Below are 12,033 nucleotides of genomic sequence, written 5' to 3'. Positions count from 1 at the left end.
ATGTATTAGCTTTCAGGACAAGGGAGACAGAAATAAAAGCGATAAGTTTTGGCATAGTTGCCACTTCTTCTGAGTGTCATGCAGTTCTGATCCTAAGACAGGACAGCAATTTGTTAAAAATATGCTCCTGTCTCCTATGGGGCAGTGTCCTATCAATCATCATGGCACTGTTAGGATTTCTGTGTGCTTGTACAACACTGCCTTGTCACAGGGTTACCATGTGACTTTGAGGAAAGGACAGTTCCAAAGCAGAGATGTTTTTAAGGAGTTTATACATAAACATCAGGGATCATGACTATAATATCAATTATAGTTCTCTGCTAAGAAGGGGGGTGAATAAAATTAAAACAGTAAATAATATTTAAGCAGTAAATTTCATTGTTACTAAATAAAATTCATTCTTTTCCCTTTGATTGGACTTTTTTTTCTGAATTATTTTGCTACTGGGATAAAACAGGAAGGTAAGGACTGGTAAAGCTGCATGATACTAGAATCAGTGCCTCACTCTGCCTCTTATAAAGATATATGTATACATATATGCACAGCTATATGCAAATATAATTACAATTTCTGTGCCTTGGTTTCCTTATGAGGTAAGGAATAGTGACACGAGGTTTAAATAACATTAGAAGTTTTCAGCTGATAGTAGGTGCTAAATAAATTTCAAGTGTTGTTATTACAGTAACTGAGTTTCTACAGAAGACAATAAACAAGCTGCAAGAAAACAATAAATGATAATACTCTTGAATGATCTGACTTCCCTGGACACAATGCCTTCCAAATAAGTTAGCACCCCGTTCTTTGTTTTTCTTGCATTACTATCACTTCTCATCTTTGCTACTACACGTTACACCAAAACTCTTTTAACTGCACAGCCAAAAGGGTGAGGGTTGTGAGAGGAGTTGCACTGCTTCATCCTATGTCACACAAATCAACAACATGCCAGCTGGTGCCATCTGGGCAGCTGATATCCTTTCATCTGCAATGGCAAAATCTGTGTTTTCTTTCTTTGTGTTAAAGCCACAGAGAGGCAGAAATAACTAGGGCAAGGTTCTTAAGGGCAGGATTGTGCAGTTTTTATTCCCTTGTTGCATAACATGTTATGTGAGTGCCTGAAAAACCAAGTTAAGACTGATTTTGAATTTAATGATGCAATTGCCCCATTCCATCGCAAACTGCAGGAATCACTAATTACATCTCTCAGAGGCCAAGCGATTCAGTTTACATCAAAAGAGGTTCTGGAAAAAATAATTACTGTTAACAAGTGAACTGAAACTATTATGCAGACTTCCCCAGTGTGCAGAAGCTGCAAGCCATAATCTGAACAAGACAGAGGATAACAAAAAGCAAATGTTGTTAAGACACGTGGTTTTTCCTTTGCCCTCACTTGAAAAATAATTTAAGAAAATCTGAGAGGTCAATGCAAAAAATATGAGAAATATTCCGCCCTAGGGTTATAAAGACAAATTGGGACGTTGATGAGACATTGCTTTCTGCAGAGCCTCTGAGCTGAAAGAACAAATTAAATCATTACCACCAATCAGGCTAGTTGCAGACCAGATCAAAGTTCCCCTTCCCCTCCCTTTTCCACTCTGTCTGCTTCCAGCTGGTCCTATCAGCTCAGATGTTGTGAAGAAAATTCTCTTTCCCTGTTGAGGAGTCAATGTGTGCTATAAAGACTGCCTCGAAATAAAATTGGGCCACCTACCAAACTTGGATTCAGGGCTCTAAGTTGTCCTAAACCAAACATATTTACCTTCCCCCACGTGGTGAAAGCCCATCCTATGGCTATGCTCATCCTTTCTACCTCTGCCACATTCCCTCTGCTCCCCATCTTGTACCCTGTTTCCCAAGTCTCACCAGTGCTTTTACAGGCCAATGCTGGTCCTAACAACATCTCAGTCTTTGCACAAGGCACTGTAGAAGAGATCTGGGAGCTGCAAACCCACCTCCCACAAAAAGGCATCTGTTGCTCAAATATCACTACTACCTTGTGCCACAGTGCACAAGAAGCTGTCTTTCCTTCAATGGGAAAGAGGCCTTCAATTATCCTGAATTAAAGCCTGCACATCAACAGTTGCTGCAGAGGGGTGGTTTGATAGGATACAGGACAGGGCAGGATGGCACATGACAAGGTCCTTATAAGCACATGGTCATGGCAGTCATTGGAATATTTATGCCTGAAGCTGGATCTAACTGTAAGCCTAATTCTTGGTCTTTTGTTTCATTAATGGGGACACTGCAATCAGTGTTTGGGATAAGAGTTTGGGGTTTTTTTTGATATCTCAGGCTGTCAATTTGCTTTGAGGCATTTGAGTCCTTTTGAGCACTAGCTAGGAAGAGATCTCAGTAGAGCATCTTTTCGTGATTCAGTAAATATCCTTGTTGGTTTCAGACACCATCAAAAATAGAATGTGGGGCCAGCTGAACTGTCAGTCAGACTTTCTGCAGCAACTGCTACCATCTTCAAAAAAAAAGAACAAAAAGGCTGAATTGGAAACATTTTTAATCTACAGAGAAGACTACAGAAAACATTTTAAGAGATGGATGTTGCAGAATGGGAGAAAGCTGGAACAGTAAAATGGATCTGAAACCTCACGTGCCATACTTTTTGCAACAATGAGAGAAAACAGCAGTGTTATATTGGTAGCAAGGTGACCCAAGGTGCTTTCAATGGTTGAACTCACAACTTGCATAAAAGAGCCATGCTTTAGGGCCTGGGAGCCAGAAATAAATTCAAACCTTTCACGCAGCCAGAAGTACTCCTTTCTTTCTTCTGTTTTCTCCTGTCCTTGCTGAGTGTGACACTTAGAGCCTGAGATCTGTGGGACTGTTAGAGAAGGTAAGCAGGTGTGATGATAGCTTGGTCTATTTATATCTACTCAAAATATACCTTAACCTTGAAAATTCTCCCAGGCTTTTTTTTTATTCTCTTTCTCAAATAATGTTGCTCTTGTGGATGACAACACACCCAGTTGGGAACCACTTACTATAGCCATGTGAAAAACAGCTTATGAAACTTCAGGTGGATCAAGTGTCTATAAACCGGAGAGGGGCAGATTTAGACTAGACATAAGGAGGAATTTCTTCATGATGAGAGTGGGGAGGCACTGGAACAGGTTGCCCAAGGAAGTTGTGGACACCCCATTCCTGGAGGTGTTCAAGGCCAGGCTGGATGGGGCCTTGGGCAGCCTGATCTAGTGGGAGGTGTCCCTGCCCATGGCAGGGGTGCTGGAACTGGATGATGTTTAAGGTCCCTTCCAACCCAAACTATTGTATGATTCTATGATTCTATGATCCTATAAAACAACAGACAATGGAGATAGGTCTAGAGGTAGCTTCTCAAGTGGAATAAAGCTGTGAACAGCAACAGAGATAGTAATTGCAGAGCACCAGATACCTCAGCACTACCAAGATTTTCAAAGGCAGCAACTTGGAGGTGGGTTCAGAAAGATTTCAGTATTACAGCCTCATTGTTTTCCCCATGAGCCTTCCTCTTGACTCAGACAGGAGCTATCCCTTCCCTCGAGTTCCATCCACTTTCTTCAGCATTCCCAGATGACCTGCAATTCTCCCAGATTAATTTCCTGTGGTTTCTTTACTTCAAATACTTCACACAGCTTTCTTGAGCATTTTAGCAGCACCTGTATATAGGTCTACTGGGTGATGACCCTGGCTTCTTCATTATCTTTCTTCCTCTGTTTTTAGTCTCTTGCTCGCCTTAGATGAGATGCTAACATGCTAAAATGTAAAATAGTGCTCAGTATGCTTCAGGGCTTCCTCAGTGCCACAAAGTTTTAGAGAGAGTAACCCAGAGAACATTCTCAAAAACACCTGTCAGCCCAACTCTCTGCTGCACCCCCCCATATCTAGGAGGTGCGAAGCTTTGATCTCAGGCTGAGAAGTGCTCCTAAGTTCTCTAATTGTCCAACAAATCTATGCCCGGTGCGCTATGCATGCCCTCAAGGATTCATCCAGCTACTGAAAAATAGCTGTTATACATTCTGCCATTTGGCTACGGTGAAGAAAAGTGAAATAGGAACACAAGGAAACAAGAAATGTATTGTGAGACTTATAATAAAAATTACCAGCAAGCAGCATGTGTGGGAACCTTATGAACAGCTCACATAAATGCCTCTCTCACATAAATGTTACCCCGCAGTGGTGTGACTCAGGAGTAGCCACTTCTGTTATTTTAGCAGACAGAGCCACAGGTAATGTGTCCTGCCAAGCACCCTGCCTTCCACCTTTACATTTAATGTGGGTGTGGGGAACCCCAGCAGAGTACACTGTATATTCACTGCCACTCATTGAGAGACTGAGAGATTTACAGAATAGGACCACACATATACACTCAGGAAGTGGAGAACGGCTAGCAACTCTCAGTAAAGGAAGAACAGGACCAGTTCTTTACACCAAATGATATCTAGCAATCCTGTTTCTAATCAGTCTCCATTGCACATCTTTCCCGTATCTCACAGGAACCATATAGTCAAAGATGGCAGAAAAGATGAAACCATGAGTTTGGCTTTTCAGAAACTGGGTCACGCTGGGTATTGTTTTCTTCGCACAATGATACTTTTTTTAAAAAAAAAAAACCACACTGACCATTTCATCAAGGCAAGTCCTTTTAATCTGAATAAAGAAGTCATATCTCACCTTGACTCTTCTCCATGAGAAATGCAAGCTCATACCAGCTATTTGTGTTCTTTATTGCACAGTAATTATCCTGCTGTGAAGGGATGGGCTTAACGACCAAACAAGTAATTTCTATTGCTAGTTTCTTTGCTTATAACTCAGGAGAGTGCATGCTAAAAATTCTTTTTAATAAAGTAAGCTTTCTTAACTTAGCTTTCTTTTAGTGCACATAATTACACCACAGATAAAGAACAGATACATTCTACTTTTTTAATAAATGACTCATGATTTTGCCTGCCCTGATTTTCAGACTCTGAATGGGATCCATTTTGTAGGAATCTGATTCTGAAGAAGCCTTAAGAATGGCTTTCAAATATGTGGTCCTTTGGCAGCGTTATAAACTACCTAAACCAAAAGCACCATAAAACTAGTTGACCGAAAATTTCATCTGCAATTACAATATCTCTCTATACCGTAACTGAGGTCAGGGGGTATTTTTTTTAACCAAGGCACTTGTCTGTACAAGTGTCCTGACAAGAGTCATCCATTACATTTAGATGGCAGAGGACAAGCAGAAAATGGTGGAATCAACAGAAAATATGAGCTCATGTCTGATCATTTATTGCCATGTGTAAATTTATTCGTAGCCTAAGTGAGAATCTGACAAAGCTGGCCTAAGGACAGAATGAGGATTGCAAATCATGACCTTGTTTCTTTCCTAGCTCTAAATGTACAGCATTAAACAACGACAGTGACTCAGAGCCTGCATTTTATATATAGTTCGGATTACCATATGTCTCAGATATGGTCTCTTTCCATTTGAAAATTCAGAATGAGGCAGAATGAGAGATCTTTCACATTCATCTGTGATTTCTGGATAGTCAGCGTAATCTCTCAGTAGTTCCAACCAAGCTATTGTATGTCTGGAAAGCTGGAATATTTCCTGAGGCCATCAATAGATCAGATGTACAGTGCTTGACCTGCAGGACCAACCCATGAACATGTGGATGGTTTAGCACATGTGCCCATAAATCCTACACTTCTTGGAAGCCTCAGCTGATTAGCACATGTGTACACACCCAGTAGCATGCAACATATCCTAAAAGAATTGAATACTCTATATGGCTCATTGCAATTAGCTGAGTCTCACAACTTATGAAGTGTCACATCCGTTAATATAAGAAATCCAATACACAGTAAAATTTTCTGAGCAGATTAAAAACATTGGTTCCTGGTGACTAATGCCAACACTCACCAATGGGCGTGTTAACTGGAAGCCGTAGCATGACAAATATGAAAAAGGAATGACACACACAGTATTTCTATGAGGAGTTCTTGAAACTGCCAAGCTAAGTAAAATTTTTCACAAACATTTGAATAAAGAGTAGAGAGAACTTTCCCCTGGCAGTCAGTCAAATTCAAGTCCTTTATCTACAAGTGCGGTTTTGGTGATTTCAGGGCAAAGATAACATTTCCTTATATAGCTGCATCAGGAAGATGCTTTAAATAACTTCTGAAGACTGTGAATTTCTATCTTCTGCAAGTGCATATGAAGCTGTGATCTACAAAGCACCTGAATTAAGGGCTGCCTGAACCTAATCGAGACCTCATGGACATTACCAACAGAGAGTGCTGATCAGGCACCATATAAAATGATGAAAGCCCCAGACCATTATCATCTAAAATCATCCTATCGCAGTGCAAAAGGCTGGTTTGCATGGAGAGATTCCATGCCAAGTTAATGACATGCGTCTGCTCAGACAAATGCTGTCCTCAACAGCTTGATATACTGTAATCATTAAGCAGTCCTAGGGTGGAACAGGGGAAGAGAAGACTAATGGCTGGCTGGAGAGACACTTGGCACCCATGGGCAGCTACAGGGGATAGGTCCTGCCTGGGGAGGCCAGGCAGCAATCAAGCACCTAGATGGCCCTCTTCTGCATGAGCTCTGCCAGCGGCAAACAGCTTTAAATCATCTCTCAGCTGGTACCTAGCCCTCCTCTGCTGATCCTAGTTACTTTTTGGGCTGGCTCTCAGCACTCAGCAGCCGTGAGAGGTTGCCAACTCTTCGTGATGCTGCTCCCACTCCCCTGGGAGGAGCTGGGAGCTGGAGGAAGGTGCGGTGAGGAGCAGAGCTCAGCCTCTTTGGTGTATAGTAATAAAACAGTTTGGCAGGGATAGGAAGGAACTCGACAGGAGGTAAATAAGAAAGATTTTTCATTTCTCATTTCCACTCTGTTTCTGATCACTTGCTCTGTTACAGGCTTAAGTGTCAGTGCATACTTCAGCACAGAAAATGGGAGGTGGAGACGGAGCCTGATCTCACTCGTTGCTAAGAGAGTAACCTGATTTGCAGCAGATGGTGTTTATTGTTACTTCCCATCTGCATGAGGATTAAGAATTCTTCTCAGAAGAAAATGATATAGACTGACAGCATCCTGGTAGGAACAGGCAAAATTAATTCCGATCAAATATAGCTTTGCTCACAAAAGACAGGTTTTTCTGAACCTTTGGGTAAGCTTAACTTAATTGGAGTTTAAGACTTTAAAAAAATAATATCACCCTTAAGTTTCTAGCCATGCAGAGTCATTTTTTAAAATGTGGAGGAATGGAGTGAAGTGAAGGTTAAACAAGTTGCCTATGATCAAAAAGGAACTTAATGTCAGAGCTGAGATTAAAGTTTTAGCTCTCCAAGGTCTTAGACAAGGATGCAGTCCCACAGAGGAATGGATAGCACATCTTGCAAGCATCTGTCCTTGGCTGAAGCACTGATAAAAGAGCGCTATGGATATTCTGTCTATGAATAATCAGTCCCTTAAAACCACAGATGTGCCTTTTACATTCAACTCCCATTTACTGATGTTGCATGTCTTTTTGCTCATATTGTGAAAGTAAATTTTTGGTTTATTAGTATAATCTGTCCAAAGTCATAGGAGTTATACCAAGGTGTTTAGTACACTGAGCCTTATTATATGTTGCCTGGCATTTTCTTTTGTATCCCATACCATAAAATTCATACCTTGCATATACCACTGCCACTATCACTTCCAACGTGCCTGGCCTTTAATGAGCACACAAACATTAACATGACTACAACTTAGAAACAGGGATGAAAAGGGAAATGGAAGGAACTGACAGTGGACAATGCAAAAAGAAATAGTATTCAGAACAGAGGTAGCAAAAGAGCAAGTAATGAAATGATATTTTGATAAAATACATGTTCATGTATAAAGACAATTTCCCTTAACACGCAGGCCAGTCCCCAGACTGCAGTGGTTATACTGTAGTTAGAGTGTACTTTTATTTCTGCTCTCTGTATGCTTGCTTATAATTTAAATTTTGATGTGCACATCCTTTTTTCTTTCTTGCCGTTTATGTCCTTGAAGAAAAAGCAGAGCCTGGCTATTTTTCTGGCATTTCTAGAAATCGGGCAGCTCTTTGCAGATGGCCAGTAGTGCAAAAGCAGATTGACTGCGTATGCCAGGAAATTCACGGCTTTCCAGGCAATGGGAATGCATCTGAAGTCAGTGGATCCGACACAAACACTTGCCTGGACTGCAGTAGATAGCTGTCCCTTGCATGACAGCTGCACAGTTGATCTGTACAAGATGCAGCTGGGTTATGTCTGATATCTGGCATAGGTGCTGCATAAATAGAAATTTATTTCTAGGATTTTGTGAACAGAAGTCTGGAAGTCCTACATACATCTGTAGCAGGTATGCTAGTGGTTGCTAACTTCATGCAAAAATCATGACAGCATTAAGTCATTTGGTATATTGTCTTCTTAGGACTTGCCATGCATAAGGCAGAGCAGTAGTTGCACCTATACAATAATGTTGGCCAGAAAATGCTTTGCCAACTAAAGTACATTCATTGAATTCCTTAGATGTATATTTTTCCTCTTAACTGGTTTATGCAATAATGGCACCTCTAAACTTTTTTCATTATTTCCTCTCTTGTGGTATTACTAGGTGGACTCTGCATATATGAGCGTACACCTATATGCAATATCCATTACACATACACCACAACTCACACTTACATTTTCCCATGCGGAGTTTCTCTTCTAGCTTGGTTATGTTGATATCTCTTAAATGAGCTATGCAAGAAACATTTGTGAGCTTTGTTCCTCAGTTTTATAAAGGAGGATCTGTTCGCCACCTAAAAAGTCAACACAGCTTGGTGATCTCAACCAGATCTATGCTTACTGCACACTGATATAATTTGCTCCCATTTCACACAGAAATATTTTTCATCCAAACCTTGTGCTCTTTAAGTCACTTTTTTTTTTAATGTCTGGAAAAAGTACACAGAATTGTATGTTTCTATGAACCATTAGTGACATCCAGTGGCTATCAATGCAAAAGCTAAAAATGCATGACCCCTGCCATCAAGGGACACACGAATTTCTTTCATCTCTTTCTCTAACAGATAGCTATTAGGGAAAGAGAAAGGTGAAAAAATTGTGTTTCCTTGCTCTTCCACCACACATTCTTATTGTGGATTTCATTAAACCGAACTTGCAACACACAAGCGTTATGTTTCCTTTGTGATAACTCTAAGAAACTATAGTGCTCTCTTAGGAAACCAAGTGGCTGAAACCATGCCATCTCCAAACAAAACACGGATAAAGATCACAATGTAAAAAAAAAAAACCCAAACAAACATGTGAAACCACTGAGAAATACAAACCAGATACACACAAGAGTTACCCTAAGTACTCTTACAGGGAGGTACATGCCAAACAGAGTGAGACAATCTGAAGAAACACCACAGAATGAAAGAAAAGCAACAGCAGTGATCTTCTGGACAGTCATAGCATCATAGAACCACAGAACTAAAGAATGGTTTGGGTCAGAAAGGACTTTTAAAGATCACTTAGTCCAACCTCCCTGCCATAGGCAGGAACATCTTGCTCTAGATCAGGTTGCTCAAGCTTCCATCCAACGTGACCTTGAATACTTCCAATAGTGGGGCATCCACAACTTCTCTGAGCAACTTGTTCCTGTATCTTACCACCCTCATCATAACAATTTTCTTCCTCGTATCCAGTCTTAATAAATCCTCTTATATTTTAAAACCATTGCCCCTTGTCCTGTCACTGCATAAGTTTCCCTCCATCTTCCTTATAAGCCCCCTTCCTGTACTGAAAGGCTCCAAAAATATCTCCCTGGAGCTTTCTCTACTCCAGGTTGCAATACCTCAACTCCCTCAGCCTTTCTTTATAGCAGAGGTATTCCAGCACTCTGATCATTTTCATGGCCCTTCTCATGAATGCTGCAATCCTCGAGAAAAGCATAACAGACATTTTTTGATCTAAAAAAACCCCAACATTGTGATGATGTTCTAATTCTTTTTGTCTTAAAGAAGGTAAGCTTTTGTACTTTGTTGTATTAAGATCATTATTAAAGAAATACAGAACTCTACCATCCACTTCCCCTCCTGATGGAAATAAATTGATAGTCTCTGAATTTTGGGTAAAAGTCTGCCAATTCAGACATAGGCAGTTATCTCAGTTTCAGTTTTGCTACTTTTGTGCTGCCTGGGATGTCATTGAACTCCAACTAACCAGCTGAGATGTTAACAACCCAGAAGGAATTTTCCGATTATCTCAAAGTAATTAAAAACCATTTTGAGAGCTTTCCTTACTGTCATCATGAGCACGTCAGGAGGAGCAGAAGGTGGAAACTCGCAGACTTTTTCTAGTTATTAAATGGGGCACTGAGGTAAAATATCATAACTTAAGCAGTTCCTTTATGATATGATTTGTTTAGGCATGGCAACTCAAGCATGAGAGCGCTGAAGCTCCCTCCTTTCCTGCCTTCACTTCTTCATCTCTCTGCACTCAACATATCTTTGATGTAAAGTATTAGTCTGTACTTAACACAACAGGGAAAGTGGATAATTCTGCAATATTCTAACACGGTATCTGTGCAAAACATGTTTTAAGCTGGTCCATTTTCATACATTTTACATATATTTGCTGTAGGTCTTATAGCACATACCATAGAATCATAGAAAAATAGAACTGCCCAGGTTGAAAGGGACCTGCAAAGACCATTTGGCCCAACATTTAATCAGAAAGGGAGTCTAGATGAATTGCATCTTGAAAACCTCCAGCAATGACAACTCTACCACGTCCCTGGAGAGCTTTTTCCAGTCAATGATTTTTCTTACTATCAAAAATTTTCTTCCTTATGCCAAGATGTATGTTTCTTTATATCATATCCATAAAATAATATTTTAACATAATCACAAAACAATGGTATTATTGCATTTTATAGATGGTTTCCAAGACCCATCACTTGAGGAATTTGCTGATCTCTTCATCTTGTTCATTTAGGACCAAGGCTTTTTTAAGCATGACTGCAGCATCACTGGATTATATAAACCTTTGTAGTTAGGCTCATGTTCCACTGACTGACAATTATCACATAAATCCACTAATTGACTTCTGTGTTCAAGACTTCAGTCAGGGACTTTTATTCATTTAAGCAATTCCATTCTGAAAACTAAACAAAATAAAGGCACTCAGTAAGATGTCAATATTAGGAAAATGCCCTCTTCTGCCCTTAATTTCTATGCATTAATCATTGTTTTTAACATCTCTTGCAAGCAGAACTTTTCTTCTACAATTTTGCCAGACATGCAAGAGATAAATTAATGGAGATTTCATTGTAGGAAGGCAAGATATTAAAAACACTTAATCAGCACTGGCATGTTAATTTGTGTAATACTATCTACATTTCCTGAAGGTGGTACCTGGAGTGTCTACTACAAATTAACTGTAGTATCTGTCCCTGCATGCTGCACCTTGTCATGGTTTTCTCCTTCATCATAAATTGTACATGATGCCATCAGCTTTTCAAAATAACAAAACCAGAGAGAAATCTTAAGAATGTGGTGGGAGTTAAACCTAGCTGCTTTCCTGCCCAACTTAGCTGATGCATCGTGAATACTTGGAATCCAAGTATTACCAAGACAGCAGATTAGTCATTGGCAGCCTTCAGGAAAATGGTGATACAATTATACTAAACATCGTTTGTCATATCATTACACATCCTTTCAAATGTTCTTATTTGAGAATGAGAATAGATGCTGGAATCTTTAAAATTCAGCACCCCCACAAGAGCTAAAAGTAGCTCTTTTACTCCATGGCACCTACATCGTCCCTATTCAGATAACAGCAATAATACTGAGACAGAATTCACCTTCTCTCTTCATTCACCTACTAGGTCCCTTAATGATATGTTATCCTAAACCTGCAGATTAAATAAGTGATCACAGTTTTCACAAGACATTATTGTCATGTCTTCATAGTTGGAAAGGATCATGGGAAAGAGTTTAAAACTGTGGTTTTTAAGCCTGGGAATCTTGGAATAACAGTGACAAGAG

This window comes from Cuculus canorus, chromosome 3 (genome assembly GCF_017976375.1).
Source record: "Cuculus canorus isolate bCucCan1 chromosome 3, bCucCan1.pri, whole genome shotgun sequence".
Taxonomy (NCBI): Eukaryota; Metazoa; Chordata; class Aves; order Cuculiformes; family Cuculidae; genus Cuculus; species Cuculus canorus.
The sequence above is the reverse complement of the archived record's forward strand: the minus strand, read 5'-3'. Positions refer to the sequence as shown.